Source organism: Acomys minous, assembly GCF_964271855.1.
Source record: "Acomys minous genome assembly, chromosome: 7".
Lineage (NCBI taxonomy): Eukaryota > Metazoa > Chordata > Mammalia > Rodentia > Muridae > Acomys > Acomys minous.
Window position 1 is genome coordinate 22,613,150 of NC_140488.1, and position 25,339 is coordinate 22,638,488.

A 25,339-nucleotide genomic window follows, 5' to 3' on the forward strand; every position below is an offset into this window, starting at 1 on the left:
CATCTTCCCACCTCAAAAGATCTGGATTAAAGATTTACTTAAGAAAAAAAATGCCCATACAAATGTGCCCAGCACTTTTGGATTTTAGAGTAGCCAGTACACTAACTGAGCTGGTCTTACTGATTCATTCTGTTGGTAGACATGTTGTGAGAAGTAAGTGCACTAACCTTTGGAATGGACTCAGTTCACAGGCAGTACAGGAAGTAGTCCTGCTTTCCAGAATGCACATATAGGAACATGACTGTAACTCTTGCTTTAGCCCTACCCTGTCCTATTCAATTATTTTCTTTCCTTTATGGGTTACAGTTTATTTTTAGGTTACACTACCCCATGGCTCACTCAGCCAAAGGAGGAACGTAAATAAGGCAAAAGAACCAAATATGTTAAAAATAGAACCTAAAACTTCTTTCATAACAGTACCTTGACAATTCAAAGCCTTGTGATTTATCATGAAATTAGTTAAATACTTCAAATATCTAGAAAGTAGAGGTCATTTTTATTTCTCTTCAAGCAGAAAGCTGAGGCTAGAAGTATTCAGAGAAAGCTTTATCCAGAATCACCTAGAGGAACGTGCTAGCCTCGTTCCTTCATGGAGTGGCATGGTATAGATGCAAACTTATCTACTCATCGATAACTAATAATTGTGATAGTTTCTTTTTTGAATGACGTTTCTGTACCTACTGCACAGTCATCCTGAATTTCTTCATTGGGAGATTTTGGAGAAAAGCTTGAGAGTAGCTTAGTGGGTGATTTTTTTAAGTATTAGATTTTAGATTAGATTAGATTGAAGAATGTAAAATAGAAAGTCTCTACTTGGGTAGATATCCTCAGAATTTGGACAACATAGCAACAGTGAAAGTAACCTTATTCAGAACTTAAGGTAGAACATTTCTTTTAGATGTCAAATGGTTCAGACCTTTCCCTTTAACCTCAACTGGGGGCTACTTTGTAAGGGGTTCCCAGTTATTTGGAGTTTTAATGTGTTAATCTATGGTGTGGTTTTACCCCCTGAAACTTTTACTTAGATGAAATGTGTTTTCATGCTGCTCATATGCATGGGTACCAGAGAGAGTTTAGATTGCAAAGGTAATTTTAGGCCAAACCTATGGTTAATTGCTCTTTTATGGAGGAAAAGGAGCTTTTTCATAGTACTTCATGAAAAAGCACTATTTACACAAGTTAATAGGCTCATTTTTTCCTTTAAAAATAACTTCTAAATTATAGTTACAATATATGGTTACAAAGAAAGTCTAGAGACTAAAAGAAGTAATTAAAAAACTGTTGACTTTCTACAGGAAAAGAGAAATCAGGTATGTGGGTTTTTTCCAGTTTCTCAGATGTAAACGTTGTCACATTGAATAATTTTAGACAATTATGATGACACAGCTGAATACAGATTTAGGAAAAGATAGACTATTGGTTCATTTGAGTAAGTTCTCAGCAGCATTTAATACATTTAAAATTACAGTCCAGCTATCTAGTCATGACCACTTTGAACATTTTGGTGTTACTCTAATGTTTTTATGAAAATATCCATATTCTGAGAAGATGATATGCTTTTAAATCTAAATATATACTTTCTTGTTCAAGTGTCTGACTTCCTTTTTAATTTCTAAACTCATATTTTATACATAGGGAGAGGCCTAGTAGCTAACTGAATTTAAAGGTTGTATGTTTTGGTAAAGAGGATAATCTACAAAGCATTACATTGTGGGGAATTTTGAAAGCTGGGTGGCTCATGCAGATGAGTTGTATGTATAATTTTGGTAACAGCGTGTGTAGAAGCAGTACAAAGAATGATCTTCCCAGGAGCTTTTGCACTTCCGCTTGTGAAACTTGATGCAGAGCCATTGAAGGTCTTCCCATGAGAATGTAAACATGTGAAAAGAAGTTTTCCTTCACATAATTCATAGTATATTCTTAGTGTCTGAACTTATGGGAACTTAGTATAGGAACTTGCTGCCTCTTACGGTGGGAACATGTCTACTTGAGGCTCCAAATGGCTTGCAAGAACTACTATTTGTTTCTGTGGAACATATCATTTAAAAAGCTGTGCCCAAGGCCTAGAAGGAGCTGATGAGGTTGTCCCATCATAGCTAAGTCTGCCAGATTCCTGAGGTTCCACAGTGAAATAAAAAACTTCAGATAGCCACAAGTGTCCCCAGAAAGCCTCATGCTGTTTAATTCCTAAATAGTAGACTTGGGAGCTTTCTTTTGAATTTTCTTTCATAGTTAGCACAGAGGCTCTGCTCTCCTTCCTCTGGTCCTGTTAATATAGTCATTAGTAGTAGGCAAGCCCTTCACTAGACAATGAAAGGTAAGAAATACCTGCTGAGATCATCAAATGAAAAAAAGTGGTAAGGTTTTACGATGCACAAAAGGACATACGTAGCCTGCTACTCAGAATGACTGTTTTTCTTCTCCAAATTTGGTCTCTTTCCAGCAGATCTCAGTTCACTGTTTCCATCTGTGCTGAGTGCCTGTCTTTCTCAAGATTCTTATAGAGGTAAGACTATGTGAGAGCTACAGAAGAGAAGCATTGCAATGTACACATTTTTGATTCATAAAGCAAAATGGTCTCAAGTGAAGATTTGAAAGCTTATGTGAATGTTTATTAAAACAGTCTAAAAGTCTAGACTATGAGAGGTACTTGCTTAATATGAATGTATATACATTAGAGCTGCAGTTTTACTTAAAACCATGTAGGCCAACAAACAATCAGGAAGTCCCATCTCAGTGAGAGCAGATTCTCTTAGAGTTATAACCAAAACATCTCCTTAGATGCCTGGTTAATATTAATGTAGATCATATGACTAAATCGATCTGATTCCTCAAAACTTTTCATCTTAGGGTTTTGCTTTTTTTTTTTTTTTTGCCTATTTTTTTCTGCCTGGAATTTTAGTTTTAGTTTAGTTTTAGCCATCCCTCTCATGCTGATTGAAGGGATTAGAATTGGTTCAAGACCCCCAAGACTGGATTCTCAGCACAAAGGAGATTTACTTGCCCCAGAGAGACAAAGGGTAGAGAATAAGAGACAAAGAAGGTAGACGACAAGACAGAAGGGGAAGGGGCATTTGCCCCCAGAGAAGGGGTGACTAGAAGGGACTGACTCTGGATAGAGAGCAGACAGACATGGCATATAGGAAAATGGCTATTTACAAAGGTACAAAGGGAAACCCTGTATTAGCATGGGGTGCTTAATTTCAATTAGGCATGTTAATTAGGTGAGCCAAAGGGGCTGTTGATTGCTGGATTTCAATACTTTGATAGCTGGGCCTTGGTAGTTAGCCTTAGGAGGAGGAAGTGGCCAAATAAGGGCTAGACCTTGGGGACTAACTTTAAGAATACAATTCAGTGGTTTTTAGCAATACTGAAGGTGTAGGGGAGAAGAGAAAGGCCTTCCAGAGCCATGCTTGCCATGGTTGGCCTGGCCAGAGTCTCTTCACTGGTGTCTAGTCATCCTTTTTCTCAAGAGTAGTGTGTGCTTTTTGTTCATGGTTTCATCTCTTATAAACATGAAATGGGAGGATTATACAGTGTAAGGATAGGTATGAATTAGGTTATAGGAAGAAATAAAAGATGCGAATTTAAATGAACTTGATCAGCTGGAACATGCTTTATTTAAATCCAGAGAGGTAGCACCTTGAGATCTGACCCCAGAACGATCAGGCCACAGGACCCAGTCACTCAGTGACTGCAAGTGGAAATTTTGTGGCTAAGGATCTGGAGGAGTAAAGAGAAGGTTCACTGGGGGCAAAATGGGATGTTAGCTATTTTCCTTAAACAAGCTGTCTTTGCAACTGTGGGGGTTGTTTTCTCTTTTTACAACCACTGGATGTCTGGGGTTAGAATCAGCAGCTTTTCTTCTGCTAGCTTCCTGGAGCTTTTGAACTCAGTTTAGGACCTTGGCTTTTAGGGGGGTGGTGGAGATTTCTTCATAAGGTATAGCAGGTGCTACATGGTAATTTCCCTATTTCATTTAGTAGGTAAAATAAGAAGGAAGAGTTGTTATATACATGAACTCATAGTGTCTATTACTGCATACACAAGAACTGCACAGAAGCAAGGTGGCCAGTATCCCAGCATGGATGGCTCATGAAGATTCACTCCTACCTGAGAAGATACTGGCAATTTATGCCTTCTAGGAGAGGAAGAATAAGTTGCTTTCTTAGATGTGGCCCCTTGTTGTGTGGCACTATACCTGGGGAGACTTTAACAGATGTCTACTCACTACAGATAGAGAATCAACGACATATAAAAGTACAGACACCACCAAAGTCCAAATTGGTGAACCAATGAGTTTTTGTGATTACTTACAGGAATGGGTGAGGGGTTACTTACAAGAGTAGAAATGACTCAAAGACAGCTGCATCATCAAAGCCCAAAACAGCATGGGTAACAACTCATAAAAGCTAGAAACCTGGAGCACACTGCACAGCCTGTAGGTAGCTTACCAGGTTTGAGAGTGTCCTTTCCAGGTCCTTCAGTTTATATGAACTTATCCCAGACAGCTTGGCTTGTCTGAGCATCTTCCAAACAGCTCAGTGGAACCTGCTTCATCTAGTTAGCTCTGTTGGTGGTCTGAGCATCTTCTAGGTAGCTTAGCTTATCCTTTAACTTGATACTGTTTACAGACGCTTGGAGAATGAGAGGACTAATGTATCTGGTCATTTTTAGAAACTTCCTGGAGCATTTAGGTTGTTTATTTCCAGAGCTTAACTAGCTTCTCTGCAGGATCGAAGGTTTTACCTTCTTTTAGAATAGTACATGGCTTGAGAAAGGATTTATCCCAGTGTAAATGGCTATATAAAATCCTTGAAAGGCTACCCATGCTCTGGTAGATGGTCCTACATGCACATGCATACAGGCAGCACTAAGATTTCATAGAAGTTTTTTGTTTTTTGGGTTTTTTGTTTGTTTGTTTGTTTTTAAGAGTAGCTGTCTGCTTGTTTAACCTGAGAAGTGCTTGGGAGATTAATAAGGCACACTGTTAAACTCAGGTCTTCTGAGTTTATCCCTGGAAAGCCCATTTGAGAGACAGTCCAAAGTCTATGCAAAAGCAAAGGAGTTTATTAGGCGATGCGTTGGGGTCCACCAAGCTCCTTACAGATGAGAGACCTTGCTCTGTAATGGTGGAGGGTTTAAATACCCTCTGACAGAAGCAGAACTTAACAACCATGGTTAGTTATCAGGTGAAGGGCTAACAATATGTGACCTTTTAGGTGAATGGGGTCTGAGGTAGTAAATTCTAAGTGGGGGAGACAGCTTTCAGGTATGTGGGGTCTGAGGTAGTAAGTTCCAGGGGCAGGGTTGAGGTGGAGGCTAGTGGAGAATCTTGTTTGTTCTTGTTATCAGCCTGCAATTCTCAACCTGTTTGCTCAGCTGGAAAATGCTAGGTCCAAGCCTCTTGGAATCTTATGTTTCTTTAGCTAACAATATCACTGCTGAGGCCAGGCCATCTAGCTAATAATGTCCCTACTGAACTCAGGCCATCTAAAATCTCACAACACCTTTTGGTGTGTCTATGAGAACATTCCCAGAGATTAATATGGGTGAAGATTCACCCCTTATGTGAATTATTTAATTCTGTAGGCTAAGCACCAGATAGAATTAAAAAGGAAAAAAGAGAAAGTCTTTTTTATTCCTAGCCACCATGATGTGAGCCACTTTCTTCTACCATTTCTTCCCTCGCAAACCATGAGAAGAAATGAATCTGTACCCAATTTCTCTAATGAGGTGAAGAAAAGAAACTATTATAGCTTAGATAAAGAAGCCTTAGAAAATTGTGAGTGCACTTGTTTTGACATTCTAAGATAGAGTAAGTGTAATAATCCACAAAGAGAAGTGGGTTGCCAGAGCAGAAAAGTTTGCTATACAGGGAGAACTGTGAGGGCACAAATGGCAGCTGCCACCTTAGACACTAGGTGACTGATCAGGGTAAGCAAGGGCTCAGTGAAAGCACTGAACTAAACCACTCTGTCGAATTAAATGTTTATTCAGGGATTCAAACTGCTGGGGTGCCTCATTTGGGGGAGGTACAGAGAACAGCAGACAGCAGGAAACAATGAGTCAGTTTTAGTAGTGGTGGGAAGAGAGGTGTGGGCCAGAATAGGCTGGAATTTTGCTTGGGGGCTTTGATCTGTTGTTCCAGACTGGGTTAATCAGCAACTAGACATCCATTGCCTGAGGTAGTTGACCACTGGGGACAGTTAAGGGAAGTAATGACTTTTCCTAAGAAACACAAACTTGCCTCAGGAGATTTCTGAGGAATGCTGAATCATTTTCCCTGAGTTGCTTATCTGATAGCAATCCTGCTTCCCCAGTCAGAGCTCAGCCCAAGCTGAGCCCAGGCTGTCATTTAGGATATTGTCAGCAGCACTGCCACTTTAGGGGCCCGGTTTGGATCTAACAATCAGTTTACTTCTGTAGTCAGACTTGGACATTTTCCCAGCACTAGTGTGACTTGTCTGTGACACTTGTTTGTTTTTCTATTGCTGTGATAAAGTACTGACTGAAAAATTGAAAAGGAAAGGGTTTCTTTCACCTTGAAGGTTCCAGTCCATTTTTTGAGGGAAGTCAGGGTAGGAATTTAAGGCAGGAACCAGGAGTCAGGAGCTAAAGCAGAAAAGATGAAGAATGTTGCTTACTGGCTTACTCTTTATGGATTGCTCAGCATGATTACTAATACAGCACAGGACCACTGCCAAGAGTGGGCTAGACCCTCCCACATCAACCATTAATCAAGAAACTGCCCCACAGGCTTGATGGAGGCTTTTTCTCAACTGAAGTTCCTCCTTCCCAGGTGACCATAGCTTGTGTCAAGTTCCCAAAAAGATATCCTGTATCACAAATATATTACTTATAACCTAGCCATGCAAACTCATAGTATAATGATATCTGTGCTTGCTTTTGTCCTACAAATATACTAGGTGTATTAACATTATAACTAGGAAATTAATTTGGCTATTAGACTCTTAGGATCTAAAAGAATAAAGAATGATTCTATACTCAGGCTATAAATCTGTTTCTGCTTATAATGGTTTATGTTAAAGCCTGGGATGAATTTTGCATTAAATTTTGCCATTCATTCCAAGAAGACTTGATCGAGGAAATATCTGATCAGAGATGCTAGTACATATAGTTCAAGGCCAACTTTATTTTGTAAGGTATTTGCTGTTCCATATAAATTTGCTTCCTAAGTATGTAAATGAACCAGCTCCTTCATTGAAGCTTCTCAGGATTTTTTCTCACAGATCTTTTTAAAGTAACATTATATCTGTGTATATTTATGTTTGATCCCTCCACAGTTTTTAACATACTCTTCCAGTATACTCTAAAAATGAGAGGAAAAAGAAGCCTACTTAAAGGATAAAGGTGTATTCTTGTAAGGAAGTACTATGTCTAATGTTCATCTGAAGTGCCTTATATGAGCAGTGAAAGCCACACTGAAGGGTTTCTCAGTACTCCCTGAAGACTAAGAGAGCCCTTGCAGATCAGTTCCCACAGTGTGAGTAAAGAAACAGAAGGCTTGTGAGAAAAGGTGGCAGCTTGTGATTTAGTTGACAGTGGTCATCTGCTATTTATCATTAGTTCTATTCTTGCATACACTTTTTCTTCTCCAGAGAACACAAAATTCAGAATTAGTCCAGAAAAGTCAGAAGGCTTACTCGAGTTTCAGGTGAAGGAATGGCAAGAAGCATATTGACTTATTGACTTTAAATTATTAATCCATAATCAAAAGGCTAGTGATGGGTAATAGGTCAAGAATATTTGGGAAGAAATGTTATGGATTAGGTGGCTAGTGCTGTCATTGTTTAGGCTAGTTGGTATGTCCTGCTTGGGAAATTCATCTGCTACAAAGACTTGGTCTAGAATTTAAAGTTTTTAGTGGCTGCTTTTAGAGATGTGTTAGGGTTAGGCTTGAGGCACAAGAGGTAGAGAGTGAGTCATGGGAGTGTGCATAGTTGAATCAAGTTTGAGTTTAGCCATATAGAACTTTCTAAGTGCATTTAATAATCATGTTTTATAAGCACGTAATTAGCAGGTAATAGGATAGTAAGCACTTCACTTGGGCTGGATTGGGGCCCACTGTTTTTATATCAACACTCTGAAGCATTAACTTTAGGCATGCACACAAAGCACGGCTCTCAAACATGTTTTCTGTGAAGTTGGGGGACTCACTGGCTGAGTCAGGAAAGAAATTGAACCATTAGATATCCTTGGGGGAAAGTATATTATTTCTAAGGATCCGTGAAGATGCTTTGAATGGACATCATTCCATTATTAACTCATAAATAAGCATTTGTCTTATTTTATTTATAGAAAAGGCTATGTGATTTTAGTAAGTCATTTTTAGCTTATGTAATTATTAAAATCAATTAGGATAGTGAATTGGAAAGTCAGTGTTAACTTTGTGAATGGACTATCAGATTTCTATTTAAAGAACCACTTCTCATTTCAGATTTTTCACTAAAAGCTGTAATTAGTTTAAACATTACACACATTACTATACTGCTTGCAGTAAAATATCGCCCTTGCTAATTCCAACTTCATTGATAGTCTATTTGAATTATTAATTCTAGTTTTGAAAGGATTCTGTGAAAATCAACAACATAATAAATGTTTAATGTTATCTTTCCAACGACTATATTCAAAATCATTTTGTAAAGCAGTATGTGAATAGTTATGAAGCAAGTAGGCTGGCTGTTCTCATTGTCAACTTCAGGCCTGTTTGTATTCATGGGCTGTTCAATGTGCTGTGAGAGGGTAGCTTCTCAAGAGGATGGGAGATGAGCCAGATGGGCCTGTAAGGTTCGTTGAACTTTTGCACATTTGGTGGAAAGGCTAAAGTGGTGGTACATAGGACAGAAAGTATCTACAAATAACACATAAAGACTTTTTCCCCCACACTTAGGATAAAATTGAGAGTTACTTTTTTAAAAAAGTCTTTGTTTTTCGAGAGAGGATTTTTTCTCTGTAGCCTTGGTTGTCTCACTTTGTAGACCAAGCTGGCCTCGAACTCACGGAGATCTGCCTGCCTGTGCCTCCTGAGTGCTGGAATTACAGGCATGCACTACCACGCCCTAAAAATCTTTCTTAAAAGAAGAAAAGCAGGAAGGACAGTTTCGTAGTTAAGAACATATACTAGTCCTACAGAGGACCCATGTTTGTTTCCCAGCACCCATGTCAAGTAACTTACAGCCACCTGCAGCTCTAGTAGAATATCTGATGTCTGTCCTGTAGGCACTTGAACTCATATGTGCATATGTACATACACTTACTTGCACGCACACACACACAATTAAAAATAATAAAAATCTTTTCTTTAAGCCAATTATTTTTATTTTTTGAGATTATATTTTAATTAAAACATTTCTCTCTTTCCTCTCCTCTTTCCTAACCTTCCCAGACATCCCTCCCACTCTCTTTCAGATTCATGGCCTCTTTAAAATTAATAAAATCTTTAAGGTCTGGTGAGATCCAGATGTCTTACCAAAGGACAGAACTTGACTTTGCACTGGTCATAGCCATTATGCATTTGTGATACAATATGAAGCAGTAGTATTAGTCTCAACTTGAGTGGGTTTTGTTTTCCTTCCCTCCTTTATTCTTCCTCCCCTTTCTTCTCCATCCTCCCTTCTTCATAACTTTTTTCTTTCGTATCACAGACTGACCTCAAACTTGCCATAGAGCGTGAACATCTGATTTTCTTGCCTCTATTTCCTGAGTGCTGGAATCATGGGTGTGTGCCATAATGCCAAGTTTATTCTCTCCTGGAGTTGGAAACAAGGGCCTCAGGCATTACACCATGTACTCTGTCAACTGATATATATTCGCAGCCCTCCTGTCACTTTAAAATAATTTTCTTTACATACTACTTACAGGAAGTTCTCTTACAGCTAACCCAGCCCAACCCAACCTTTGTGTTAGTAGTGAAGGATAGTTCCTTTATCAGTTTACTTGTATTCTGTCATTCCCTTTTAATCTCCTTCTACTTTTTTCTGTTTTTTAAAAATATATTTTATTACTTTATTCATATTACATCTCAATTGTTATCCCTACCCTTGTATCCTCCCATTCTTCCCTCCCTCCCATTTTCCCCTTACTCCCCTCCCCTGTGATTGTGACTGAGCGGGATTACCTCCCCCTGTATATGCTCATAGGGTATCAAGTCTCTTCTTGGTAGCCTGCTATCCTTCCTCTGAGTGCCACCAGGCTTCCCCTTCCAGGGGACATGGGCTTTTTTTGGTTGGAAGCCTATCAATGATTGCTTCTATTTCTATAGGGGGAAATGGGACTATTTAGCTTATTTATCTGTTCTTCACTCAATTTTGGCAAGTGGAATTGATCAAGAAATCATTTCCCTTAGATTTTCAAATTTTGTGGCATATATGCCTTTGAAGCAGGACCTCATGATTCTTTGTATTTCTTCAGTGTCTGTTGTTATGTCTTCCTTTTCATTTCTGATTTTGCTGATTTGTATACTGTATCTCTGTCTTTTAGTTAGTTTGGCTAATGGTTTGTCTATCTTGTTGGTTTTCTCAAAGAATCAGCTCTTAGTTTTGCTGATTCTTTGGACAGTTCTCTTTGTTTCTAATTTACTAATTTCAGCCCTGAGTTTATTTCCAGACATCTACTCCTCTTGGGTGTTTCTGCTTCTTTTTTTTCTAGGGCTTCCAGCTATGTTGTTAAGTTGCTTATGTGGGATGTTTCCAATTTCTTTTTAAAGGCAGTTAGTGCTATGAATTTTCCTCTTAGCATTGCTTTCAAAGTATCCCACAAATTTAGGTATGTTGTTTCTACATTTTCATTGAATTTCAGGAAGTCTTCAATTTCTTTCCTTATTTCTTCCCTGACCCAGGTATCATTAAGTAAAGAGCTGTTTAGTTTCAATGTATGTGCAGGCTTTTTGTTATTTCTGTTGTTGTTGAAGTGCAGCCTAAGACCATGGTGATCTGATAGGATACAAGGTATTATTTCAATCCTCTTGTATCTGTGGAGGCTTGCTTTGTGACCTACGATGTGATCAATTTGGAAAGGTTCCATGGGCTGCAGAGAAGAAGGTATATTCCTTTTTGTGTGGGTGAAAGGCTCTATAGATATCTGTTAGATCCATTTGATACATGGCATTGGTTAATGATGTTATTTCTCAGCTTAGTTTCTGTTTCAATTACCTATCCTTCCATGAGAGTGGGGTGTTGAAGTCTCCCATTATTATTGTGTGGGGATCGATGTGTGGTTTAAGCTTCATGAATAGATCTTTTACAAATGTGGGTGCCCTTGTATTGGGAGCATAGATGTTCAGAATTGTGATGTCATCTTGGTTTACTTTACCTTTGATGAGTATGAAGTGTTCTTCCTCATCCCTTTTGATTAATTTTGGTTGAAAGTCTATTTTGTTAGATATTAAAATGGCTATGCCTGCTTGCTTCTTGTGGCCATTTGATTGGAATTTTTTTCCAGCCTTTTACCCTGAGGGTAATGTCTATCTTTATGGGTGATATGTGTTTCTAGAATGCATAAGAATGTTGGATCTTGTTTATGCATCTATTCAGTTAGTCTGTGTCTTTTTATTAGAGAATTGAGGCCATTGATGTTTAGAGATATTAATGACCAGTGACTGTTAAGAGTCTTAATTTTGATGTTGGTTCCAGTAGAGCATTCATGTGGTTGTGTTTTTGCGATGGTGTAGTTACCTATTTCTTGTGTAGTTTTGGTTGTAGCTTGTCCCTTTGGGGTAGAGTTTTCCTTCTAGTACCTTTTGTAAAGGGGGATTTGTGGATAGGTACTGTTGGAATTTGTTTTTATCATGGAATATTTCGTTGTCTCCGTCAATGGTTATTGATAGTTTTGCTGGGTAAAGTAGTTTGGTCTGGCATCTGTGGTCTCTTAGGGTTTGCAGGACCTCTGTCCAGGCCCTTCTGGCTTTCATGGTCTCTGCTGAGAAGTCTGGTGTAATTCTGATAGATTTGCCATTAAATGTTATTTGGCCCTTTCCCTTGCAGCTTTTACTATTTTTTTCTTTGTTCTGTATGTTTTGTGTTTTGATTATTATGTGACGGGAAGTTTTCTTTTCTGGTCTATTATATTTGGTGTTCTGTAGGCCTCTTCTATGTTTATAGGCACCTCTTTCTTTAGATTGGGTAAGTTTACTTCTATGATTTTGTTGAGAATGTTTTCTGGGCCTTGGAGTCTGGCATCTTTTCTTTCCTCAATGCCTATTATCCTCAGATTTCTTCTTTTCATGGTGTCCTTGGTTTCTTGCTTGTTTTGTGTCAGAATTTTTTCAAGATTTAGCATTTTTCTTTAATGGTTGCTTCAAGATCTACAATTGTATCTTCTAGACCTGAGATTCATTCCTCCATCTCTTGCATTCTGTTAAACAGGATCACTTCTGTGTTGCTCACCTTCCTCTCTGAGCTCTCATGGTCCTGTTTTTCTTCTGTCTGTGTGTTTATCATTGAATCTATTTTCATCTTCAGATCTTGTTTTATTGATTTATTTCACCTGATTATTTGTATATACCTGAGTGTTTCTATTGTCTCTTTATAGGCCTTCAGAGCTTGAACAGTTTTATTGATTTCCTTCATCTGGTTGTTCGTATTTTCTGAATTTTTCCAGTGCCTCCCTATAGGCTTCTTTTATGTCTTCCACCTGTTTGGCTGCATCTTCCTGCATTTGGTTATGAATTTTATTTGTTTCCTCAATTATCATCCTCATTTCTAAGATTTGAGGTCATTTTCTTGTATTTCCGTTGTGTTTGAATTCTCTGGGTTGTTTTCTTTGGGATAGCTGGGATCTGGAGATGCCATATTGTTTTGGGTTTTTTTTTGCATATGATTTTATGCTGTACTTTAGTCATTTTGCTGTTTCTGTTTTTGGCAGATAGCTTCTGGAGTTGGGTGGAGGGAGTATGAAGATAGATTCACCCGCTTTCTCATGATTTCCCTAGGCCAGAAGCTCTGATGCTTTACTGGTCTGGATGACAGGAGGCCAGCCTGGTAGTTTGGGTCTCTCATAGCCAGTGATCCCCAGCTCCCTTGTACTGTGGGTCCTGTAATTGTCCTGGGACTCAGTATGTGCTCTGGGTTAGGCCAAAGTGTCCACAGCCTTCTGGGTTACCTTGTGGCACCAGAGCTCTCCAGGGACTGAACCAGGTCGGGCGGAGGGTGTCTGATGGCCACTCTACTCCCTGTCTCCCCGAGATTTCCTTAGTCCCAGAGCTGTGATGCTCCACTGGTCTATGGTTCCTGGTAGCGTTTTGGCACCCAGACTGCCCACAGAGTCCAGGTTAGTGTCGTGGGGCCCAAACTGTACACACACTCTGAGTCCAGTTAGCGTCTATAGACTCAACCTGAGTGTTGAATGCAGTTCGCGTCTCTGGACTCAAACGGGTCTCCCACATATTTAGTCCAGTTAGCAGTGATTCCAACCAGGGTCTTGGGCCCAAACCGCACACTGAGCTCACCGAGTTCAGCTAGAATCTTAGGGCCCGGACCGTACTGCAAGCTCAGCCAGAGTCTCTGGGCCCAAACTGCCCACCAGGTTCAGCTATGTTGCCTGGGCCCAAACCACGTGCTGAATTCAGCTAGCGTCTCAGGAGCCAAACTACCTGCCAAGCTCAGCTAGAGTCTCAGGGGCCAAAACAGGTGCCAAGCTCAGCTAGGGTCTGGGGCTGAACCACGCACCAAGTCCAGTTTGGGTCTTCAAGCATGAGCCGCGTGCTGAGTTCAACTAGGGTCACGGGTCCCAAATCTTGCACTGAGTCCCTTCTCCTGCAGTAATTCCCACCAGTCAAAATGCTGATTGACTCTACCGGAGGGTTCCCAGCTGTAAACCTCTGCTGCCTCTGCTGCTGCTATGATCTGAGAACATCTGTGCTCCTCCAGTGTTCAGGGGTATGCAGGTTTTCTGTATTTTGATCCTTTCAAACTGTGGAGTACTCCTGCTGTAGTGGGGCGGGGAGCTTGGTGTTCCTGGTTAAGAATTCTGTGCAATTCCCTGAATTGTTTACTGGAGCTTCTAAACACGGTCCACGATGCTCACCGCCATCTTGGAGTCCCTCCACTTTCTTCTGTTTTAATGCCTTCCCTGTCCCTAAGGAAACCCCCTTTTCCCGTTTGCCAGGTCACATTACTTATAAACTGCTGTTCTCCTCTCTTTTGCTCCCCAAAGTCCCTATCCTGAAAATGGCCTCATTATACTTTCCTGGTTTCTGTAGTTAATACAGGCTATGTCATCTTATCTTTTAAAAAAATTTTTTTTTAGTGTCATCTTAAGACTTGGAGCTTGGAGCCTCCAATAAAAGAAACTACAACATTTTTCTTTCTAAGTTTGGGATACCTCATTCAATATGATCTTTTTTAGTTCTCTACATTTACCTGCATATTTAATGATTTCATTTTTTATTTACAGTAGGCTATTATTCCATAGTGTATTTGCACCACATTTTCACTATCATTTGTTAGTTGAAGGACATTAAGGTTGTTTCTATTTCCTGCTTATTGTGACTTCAACAGTGAAGAACATGGCTGAGCAAGTATCTGTGGAGTAGGATGTCAAGTCCTTTGGGCACATGCCGGTGAATACTGGGTTATTTTTTTTAGCTTTTTGAGGATTTTCCATACTGAACTTTAGAGTATTTGCATCTGTTTGCAATCCCACAACAGTGAATGAAGGGTTCCTTTCCCCAACATCCTCAGCAGGATTTGTTACAAGCTGTTTTGTTTATCTTTGCTATTCTGATTAGGGTGAGATGAAGTCTCAAAAGTTGTCATTTTGGTTTACATTTCCATTATTGCTAGGGACAATGAACATTTCTGATGTTTGTATTAGCCATTTTTATTCATTTATTTTTAAAAACTTTGTATTTATATTCCAAACCCACTCATTTATTTTACTTTTTGTTGTCTAAGTTCTTTATATAGTCTACATATTAATCTTATATCAGAAATATACTAATAGTACCAGGTTTTTACTAAGCATATAGGGAACTTTGAGGCCATTGATATCTACCCAAGTTCTAGCTTAGCTATAACATAAAATGAGAATGTTCTTGGTTTTGGTTTTTTTTTAAGATGGAGTCTTACTGTATTACCTAGCCTGATCTCCAGTTCCTGGGCCCAAGCAATCCTCCCACCATAAGCCTGTTATGTACTGCAACAGCACACACTACCAACTTACCTCTATTACAATTAAAGTACTCTAGTGGCACAATCCCCAAAGATCCTATTACTCAGGTCATGTTCTAGGCAATGAAGAGGCTGTACTGTACAGAGAGATAAAAAGATAGAGCATTGATCTGAAACATGGGAAAGTAAGATCACAAAGGGCCAAAAGCTACTAGCAGGCATGCAAAATCAGGGGGACAGTTGGTTAATTGCAGTGAGGGAAGTGCCACACCAAATTTCTCTGTTTTATTTGGTCCTGGAAAAATTGTCAAGTTAGTCCTTTGGGGCTACTGCATATTGTTTTAAGTTATTGTTAGGCTGCCTTTAAACTTTAAAAAATCAAATCATTTCAATCAAATATATTACTAGATCAAATTACTGTTGCTGGAGGACCTAGTAAAGGTGGTTCTACATCAGGGAATGGCACCAAACACAAATCCTTCCAAATAAACCATATTTAAAATGTTTTTTATAAGCCTCTGTGGAAAACAATTCAGAAGCTCTTAGAAAAACTGTCCCACCTGGGTGTGGTGGCACACAACTTTTAATCCCAGCGCTCAGAGAGGCAGAGGCAGAGGCAGGCAGATCAGATGTATGAAGCCAGCCTGCTCTACAAAGTGAGTCCAAGATAGCCAAGGCTACACAGAGAAACCCTGTCTCGGGGAAAAAAAAAGTTGTCCCTAGGTTACTATGTGTATTTATTCAGCATACAGATATTTCTTTGTTTGTGTTGAGGTGTATAGTTTAGTTTTTATCTACAATTACTTAAATTTATAGTGAAAATTAGTATAACCAAGACCTCAAGCTTATACCAGACTCTCCAAATGAATATATTAAATCTGTGAACTTTTCTTCTAACAAGAAGAATTTTATCAGCATGGAATAAAGACATTTTAAGATTATTAGACTGAAAATAGCTTTATAATCACCCCAGAGCTTAAATATGTCAATTGATAGTAATTAAATAACACCCAAACACAATTTTCAGTGAAGGAAAATGAGCTGGTTTTAGAAAGTCTGAAAGATAAATCAAATCATCAACATTCTAACATTCATATGAGAAATTTATATAATTCACATTGAGCATGTCAGATCAACTGGAAAATTAGAGTAATTAAATATTCAAGGGGAAGGAATTTTATTATACAAGCTATAAAAACTTGGCATGGCAATAACACTTGCAAAGACCACATTCTAAAGGAACCCAGGAAAGTACAGAAACAATAGACTGGGGAGGGTCTGGTACATAGTAGGTTTCCTGGAGACCTTAATAGTAAAGAGATGAAATCCTATTAAACATGTTAGTAGACATGGGTGGACCTAGAATTTTCTAATATAGTAGAAAAAAGACAGATTTCATAAAGTTATTATAGTAAAAATGCTTTGAAATAAGCAGTGGATTAGTGATGAAGATCAACAACCACTTCTCTCCTGGTTCTGTATCCCTCCACCTTCCTCTGACTTCATTTTAGTTCTTGTTGTTACTTCCCTGGATATGTACATTGCCTTATAACCATTATCTAGCTTTTACTTAGATAATCTACTATTTTCTATGACAATAGAGCATGGATGTCATTTCTTCTGCCAAAGTTAGTTCCATTTCTACTAGTTGTCTTAGCATCTTGAGCCACTATGTTCCAACCTAATTCTGTGTTAGATAGAGTCCATGTATGACAAGGCCATTACTTTAGCACTTCTGTTTTCTCTTGTTTTTCCAGTTCTGTTTACAAATACATAGTTGATTAAGAAAAAGCTTCTGGCGTCAGTTGATAGGGGAGAAGGGCTCCCTTTCTCTGAGGACTCAGGGAGAGGCATAGAGGGAAAGAGGGAGGGAAGGAGGGTGGGACCAGGGAAGGAGCTACTATTCGGATGTAAAGTGAATAAGTTAAAAAACATTTAAATTTTAAAAAAAGAAAAAAGCCTCAAAATACTGCCTTGGTAGTACAGATGCACCATGCTTTAATATATATCAAGTCATTCAAGTTCTGTATTTTACTCCTCTACATGTAAAACATTTCTTCAGTCATGCCAGTTCTTGAGAACTTTGTTTCAGTGATGCAGGATTCCTGTACACTTTGGTCTTCTGCTTCTCTGGCCTATTAATGGACCAAATCCTTCTATCTGAACAAAGTTAAAATTGTTAGTTGGTATAGGCAGGCAGGTGAATTAAAAAAAAAGTGGGGAGTAAAGGGTAGGGCATTTCTTGACAGTGTTTTGAGAAATCCTCCCCCGCTCCCGGAAAAGATTATAAGATAAAGGTGAGTTTTCTGATTTTAAGCTTGGTCTTCGAATTTGTGGCTAGAGCTCTGCTTCTTTGAGGAACCATATCTTGTTTTCTCTTTCTCATTCATTGTTTACTGCAGCGACTCTTGATAACTAGAGTTGCAGGTGCAATTCCAAACTTTACAATTTATGAACGCATACTCAGATTGTAATTTTAGAAGTGACAGAAAAGGGCATGTCTTTCACTTTTAGAGGGGACTGAAGGAAGATACTTAGCACACTTCTGTCTTGTAGCTTTTAATGTTCTTTTTCTACACTATTGGCATTTTAACACTTTCTCTACATACACAGACACACATGAATATCATATAGAAAGGGTCTTTTCTAGTCATGACTATTAGGGGTTCTAAATGCCGATTGAATTGGGATGTTTGAGCATTCCCATAGATCTGAGAATTGTTTCCCTTATACTTTTGTTGCATAGGGATTTCTATGCCTTTGTATCTCAGCTCTTTCTTCTACCGATTGAATTTTAGGTTTGGTGCCTTGATCATGCCCCAGCGTTCTTGAAAGTAGGGCCATGATTGCCTTTTTTTCTTCATTGGTTTCTGAATACAATAATTCTTTACCCTTTTCTTTAGTCCCTCATATTTTCTGTTCTGCTTGCTCTAGTCTATTGTTGACTTTTCCACAGAGTTTTAAAGTTTTATCTTATTGACTTACCTCTTCAGTTTTATACCTGATCTTAGACAAAAGACCAAGAAGTTATGGCCTCTTCCTTTCTAAAATTTCCATTTTCATTTTCAGAACTTTTCATTTTCAGTAAATTTACTGTCTAAGTCCTAAACTTACTATCCATGCCTTCTCTGTTTTGAGAGTGTTGTTTTTTTTAAATTGGAGTTTGAAATTTTCATCTTGTATTTTAATATTTGCATTATCTTTAAATATGGTATTGACAATTTGGGGAAATTTTAGAAGAGTCATATTGCTTTGTTTTATTATACTTATTATTTTTGTGCGTCTGTTCTCAAGGATCTCTTCCAGGTTAATACTGGGTTTTTCTCTGAGCAAAATAGTCTCTTGAGGTCTCTACTCCAGCTGCCATTCAGTAGACAAAGCAGACTGAAGTAACAACTCAAAAGCAAATGTATATAAGAGAAAACATTTGGAAATTACAACTACAATAAGGGTAGAAAAGATAGGTGCCAAGGTGATAACTAGGAATTTACAAATTAGTAGAAACTAGGCCATATAAGAAGTAGGAATTTGCAAATAAATAGAGTTAAAGATGTTAAGTAAATTCCAGCACTCAGGGAGGCACAGGCAGGTGGATCTCCGTGAGGTCAAGGCCAGCCTGTTTTACAGATTGATTTCTGGGATAGCCAAGGCTACACAGAAAAACCCTGTCTCAAAAACAATGTTAAGTAATAGAGCTGGGATATAGCTTAGTTGTTAGAGTGCTTGCCTAGCATGTATGAACCCTGGATTTATCTTCAGTGGTCTCTAGCACTGCATAAAATCAGGCATGGGTGGTGCATGCCTATAACCTCATTACATGGCTAATGAGTGAAGGATTAGGAGTTCAAAGCCATCCTTTTCTGTGACTTAGTAAGTTCAAGGCCAGTGTGGAATACATGAGACTCTGTCTCAAAAAATACAAAATAACCACTTCCGGTGTCTATTCTGTTTACCCTTCTGAATAAGAATTATGTATCCTCCCTAGAGTCTTCCTTGCTACTTAGCCTCTTTTGATCTGTGGATTATAGTATGGTTTTCCTGTATTATATTGCTAATATCCACTTATATAAGTACGTATATACCATGCTTGTCTTTCTGGGTCCAGTTTAACCTCACTCAAGATGATCTTTTCAAGTTCCATTCATTTGTCCGCAAATTTCAAGATGTCCTTGTTTTTAATAGCTGAGTAGTATTCCATTGAGTAAATGTACCACAATTTCTTTATCCATTCTTCAGTTGAGGGACATCTAGGTTGTTTCCAATTTTCTGCCTATTATGAATAAAGCTACTATGAACTTAGTTGAGCAAGTGTTTTTGTTTTATGGTGGAGCAACTTTCAAGTATATGCCCAGGAGTGTTATGGCTGGATCTTGAGGTAGCACTATTTCCAATTTTCTGAGAAACTGCCAGATTGATTCCACAGTGGTTATACAAGTCTGCACTCCCACCAGCAATGAAGGAGTGTTCCCCTTTCTCCACATTCTTGCCAGCATGTGTTGTCACTTGAGTTTTTGATCTTAGCCATTCTGATAGGTGTAAGATGGAATCTCAGAGTCATTTTGATTTGCATTTCTCTGAATGAACGGGATGCATTTCAACAGGACTGTCTCCTACTACAGCAGAAAGGGGAATTTTTGAAGCTCTAAGAGAAATTCTGTATAAAACACAAAACTCCATTTTCATGCCCTAAATTCACATTTTACTACAGTATTGTTTCATTTGGATTAATACATATTTCTGGTATTTAGCCTATTTGACTTAGAAAATTCTGAGCTGATGAAAAGGAGTTGGCAAAGGCCTTTTGTTTATCTTCTGTGCTTTCCCACTCTGCTGAACAGAAATGCATCTCAGCAGCCAGAGGGGGTCAGGGATGGAGGACTTCTGTACTCCCACAGGCCTTCTCCCGCTTTCTTATAGTTCACATTGTTCTTTGCTGTTTAATAATCTAGTTGTTTTTACTGATTTTTAAAAGGTGTTTAATTTTTTAGTTATACAAAAATACTGGATTTCAAGTCATCAATGCGAATGATTATACTTTATTCCTCTTCCACCCTCCATTATCTCCACCCATCAGTTCTTCTCTTCCCCAACAGTGTCCCTCTCCTCTCATATACAGTCTACACATGAAAGAAAATAATGAAACATATTCTTCCCCTCCCAGTATCCTCTCAATCCCCCTCAGTGTTAACTCACTTCCTCCTTCCCTATAAATTCTCTTTTTACTTTCATGTCACATATCTATATATTCAAATGTAAATATAATTTATGTCTATGAGAGAAAACATGCCATATTTGTCTGAGTCTGGCCTGCTTTAACAGGATAATCTTCAATTTCATCCATTATTCCCATGGTTATGGTGATATATAACATATAGGATATTTAGATTATTATTTTTATTATTGTTTCTCAAATTTCTTTGTCTTTATAGATAGATATAAGACCCCAGTTATACCCCTTTTTGATAATTACATCCTTGGGATCATTTCCATGTGGAGGGAACCAAGGTATTCCCTGGTCAAACAATCTTGACACAGCCCCAAACACATCACTTCTACTGTGGTCTAAAGCCACATCAGATATTTATGCACTGAATCTCTAACCCCCAATGTGAGTACTAAGAGATGATTTTAAGAGTTACTTATGAAGTCATATAGTTGGGTTTATACTCCTATAATATTGGTGGCCTTATAAAAGACGAGAAATGTCGTCTTCTTTGTCTCTCCATCTGCTTTTCTCCTTTCTCCTCCCTTCCTCCTCTTTCTGCCACCACACACTAACATACACAGAAGGGCTGTGTGAGGACAAAGGGACAAGGTGGCCATGACTGCAAGAAAGGAAGAGAGGCCTCACCCGAAGTAAAATCTTGCAGGATCATGCTCTTGAGTTCCCAGCATTAGAACTGTGACAAAATGCATTTAATGTTGCCTGCGGCACTCTTTCAGTTTTCAGGATTGTGACATCCTGAGCACATCCGCCACCTTTTCTTTTACCATGACAGGGCACAGAAGGAAGAACTACAGAGCATTGCCCACATGTTTAAAGCACAGACAAAGAAATTCCCCATGTGGAAGTTTCATGTGTACAATTGCTTAAAGGGCAATTTGATGTGTCTCTTTGGGTTTTAATAGGATGACATTTCCCATAATAACTCAATTCCAAAGCTGCGTCTAATTTTTGTGTGTAGGGGGAGGTTGCATTCTTTGCTTGTGATTTACATCACCTGACACCTACTGTAATGACTTCCACTGCAAGGGCCATTGCTGTAGCTCTGCAGCTTCAATCCATCACTGGCAACCTTCTAAGAGCTGGGGTATCCCATTCAATCAGGAACCTAGTGCTGTGCATAATTAATTACATCCCTTCCCCAACCCCCACCAAGTGCTACACATCAATTCCCTGAAAACTAAGTGAAAGCCGTATTTTTCTCATTCCCTTCCTCCTAAGTGCAGATTTAGCTGCGTGTATAATCCATCATGGAAACTCTCAGCTTTTTTCTTTTAATTTCAAGTATTCACCACCATGTCTGTGTTGAAAATTGCACATGGATTCACTCGAGGATGTCATTAATACCTGAGCTCTCTAACTAGCTGCTGGACTCCAGGTCAGTCTTTGAAGCTGCATGGGAGTTCAGCCGTCTGCATGTAAGCAGAAGCAATCTCTGTGATTGTCTTTTAGGACTATAACCAATGTTTTAGCTGATAAATAACACCTATAATTTTAGTGTCAACATTGTTGTTCAATGATGGTATCTAAAGGCCAGTAATTTTATCTACTCCGCTGAATTGATAAGCATATAGGGTAATAGAATGTGGGACTGTGATTTCAGGGCCACGGTTTGCTATGATTATGTAAGATGTATGATAATTAGGCATTATTACACTAAATAATTTATTCAAGTAGATGGTCTTCAATTTTCAAGTCACTCAGATTCTGTGTGACTGATAAGTTAAGAGAAAAGTTTATCATGTGCAGAGAAGAAAGGTAAGCAGAAAGCTTGAAACAGGACAAAATCTTAAAACCAAGCAAGTCCCTAATGCATTCCATGAATTGTTAAGACGCTATTATTATGTAAAGAAGTTCTCTGCTTTCCTTATAAAGGCCTCTGAGCGTACTTTCTGTTGGCCATTAAGGCAGAGCAAGGCAAACCAGACAGCAATTTTTGACTTGAATGCTCAGTGCTGTAAAACCATTATGTGAATCTATTTCAGTTTGGGGTATGGAAGATGATGGTGCCTCTGTGCTGTTTGTATCATTAATACCCACTCAGGCAAGGAAGTGTGAAGGGAATGGGAAAGAAGAGGGTGAAAACATTAATTGGAGCTGTGAGCCCAGAGACACTCCCACCCAGACGGCCATCTGGATACTTGAAAAAGGCAAGGCTGTCTAGAGGATGGGGGATGAGTCATTTCTTGAGAATCTCTGGAAGGCTGTTAACCTTTTGCCCAATTGTAGGAAGCACAGCCCCTGGAACTTAGTTGGATTCTGTGTGCTGCAAAGTAGAAATAAGGATCAGGCAGGCATTCTTGGATTGCATCCAGGAGAACTGAGTGAGTTCCTGAGATAACAAATGTCCTCATTGCCCAAACTCTTCTCCAGGCAAAGGCAGTTCCTTGTGCTCGCTGACTTCTGTACTGCTTCCTGTTTCTGGGTGCCTACCTTCCAGCCTTTCACTTAAATAGAACAAAAAGCTCCACAGGTCAAATGGGAAGAAAGAGACTCTGTATTTAAAATAGAAGGCTCGAGTTCCAAGTTAGGGCCTGGTGTGCTGGGGAAGACTTGCAGTCTTGGCTCAAGGACTTAAATCCTCTCTGTCCTCAATGTCTTTACCTGGCAAACTGAAGATCTTTGATTGACTGTCAACACCAAGAATTTCTAAGTCCTTGGATTTACTATCCTCAGAATTCCCTGCTCTGTAGCCCAGTTGTGGAGAGAGGTAGATTTAGTTACATCCATGGAAAAGCGCTGACTACTCCTGAATTTTCAGATGAGACATTAACCTCCATTTTCCATTTGTCTCAGGTATGAATCTGTCTCATATCTGCTGTAGGAATCATTAGCCCTCTGCTTGCTCTTTCTAAGTGGGTTTTCTTAGAAAACATGCTCATATTATTATGCATGGTTAATAGCTTCCTCTTATTTACTAGATGAATGTTATTGGCTGCTTTAAATATATTTTTGCATTTATTTGTGTAAGTATGTCTTGCACACATGCACACACACACACATACACACATACATCCATACACATGCCAGCGCACACATGTGGAAGTCAAAGGTCAATTTAGGAGAGTAGGTTCTCCCCTCCTACCATGTGAGTGCTGAGGAATCAATCATAAACTCTTAGGCTTCGCAGCAGGCACCTTTCTGCTGAGCTGAACCATCTTGCTAGCCCGTTATTGGCTTGTGTTTGTTCTTTTTTCTGTCTTTTTCTTTAGTCACTCTCACTTTTCTTGCTCTTACTCTTGTTCTCTTTCTCCTCTCAGTTCTTGCTAATCTTCTTCCTTTTTTCTTTCTGTTATGCTAGATGTTGAACCTAGGGCATAGCAAATGCTAGCCAAGTGAGCTACCACTGAGCTACATCTTTTGCCTTTACATGTTATGTCTTTAGCACACAGGATCTCACTGAGTTGCACGGGCAGCCTTGAATTCACTATATAGCCCAGGTGGGCCTCCAACTTGTAATCCTCTTGCCTTAGTCTCCCAATCAGCTGCCATTACAGGACCGAGACACCAAGATTGGCAGTGTAGAAGGCATCCAAAAGAAATGCAGTTCACATTAGGTAAGGAAGCACGAGAATTCATGTCGAGTCATTAAGAAGCCTCAGGTAGCACTTAGTATTACATGGGGCATTTTCTTTTTGTCACAGCTGTACTTTTCTCTTTTTTCTTGATCTCTGGCTCTTCTATGACAGAGAAAGGGCCCTTTCCATATGAACAATTAGAGACAGCTCCTTGTAGCTCACCTTTAGAAGACTCTCTTAGATTCAGAGGAGTTTTGGTTCTTCTAGCAGGGCTCAGGTGCCCTATTTTTCCACTAATCTTTGTACATTTAGAGTTACCACAGTGGTAAGGCAGTGATCTGCCTATAGACTAACAGTAACAGTTCACTGTATCTTACTCAGAGTTAACCTAGACCTATAATACGCTAACTAAATGTATGTTAGGCCTTATTTTCTTGGGACCACTTTAAACCTCAATCTGAACTCAGAAACATGCTCATTCTCTTGTCTACTGAACATAACCAAAAGCCAATCATCTTGAAGTCTCTGATAGTATCTATAGCAGCCTTCTTGTCTGCATTATAAGATAGGGCATAGAAGTAGTCTTTAACAGGAATAAAGATAATTTTCCCAAATCACTTTTTTGGTAGACACAAATGTATTTACTTTCTTTTTCTGAAATTTCAAGTGGTTCTGAAGTTCCCTAAACATGGAGGCCCACTGTGTCAATGAAGAACAAATATGATATCTCGTGCTACATGTGGGTCGTGAACTGAGAGTGTCAAATTTCTCTTCCCAGTCAGGCATGCTGTCTGAATGTCCCTGTGTTTGTAACTGTCTTCCAACCTTTCTTGGATTCAAACACACTGTCACAAAGTAGGTTTTCTCCATATCTTAGACCCAGTAAATTCCCCAGCCTAGAGGCTTCATTTCACCAAATTCTATTGTGGAAAGGGATGTTTACTTGAATTTGCAAGATGATTTATGTTTTCTTACTGCCTTGTTCCTGGTGATGGAGTTCACTCTTCTCTTACTTCATCTCTATTCCTTTGCGGTCTGTAAGCCAGGTGGTGGTGGTGCACTCCTGTAATGCCAACACTGGGGGAGGCAGGGCAGGTAGATCACTGTGAGTTTGAGGCCAGCCTGGTCTACAGAGTAAGTCCAGGACATCCAGAGCTACACAGAGAAACCCTGTCTCAAAAAATAAATCATAAATAAATAAATAAAAATTCAATCCATTAAAGCAATTAACAGTATGAAAAAGGGAGTAAAATAGAGGAATGATAAGGAGACAAAATCACTGTAAGTAACTCTAGAACTTAAACAAGTAGCCTCTTAATTATTTTATTTATGTTTAATACAACAATTCTATCTTGGGCTGTCAAACTTGCTGTTACAGCTTCTTCCCAACATGAGTCTGGAACCCATCATTTAGACATATTTGAGTTCATGTAAGTAAAAACATTTATTTCATAGATTTCCAGCTG

General features: G+C 39.0%; 1 protein-coding gene across 3 annotated transcripts in view; it reads left to right on the forward strand.

Annotated features, from left to right (window-relative positions):
- The window catches only part of USP26 (ubiquitin specific peptidase 26), a 52,705-nt gene that overhangs the window by 7,357 nt on the left and 20,009 nt on the right, over positions 1-25,339 (forward strand). For 2 of the 3 annotated variants that reach the window (XR_014780711.1, XM_084790099.1), the window contains exon 5: positions 2,444-2,506. The gene's annotated coding sequence lies outside the window, so the exon portion shown is untranslated. The remainder of the gene's footprint in view (positions 1-2,443; positions 2,507-25,339) is intronic. The other variant, XM_084790100.1, reaches the window with a different exon arrangement.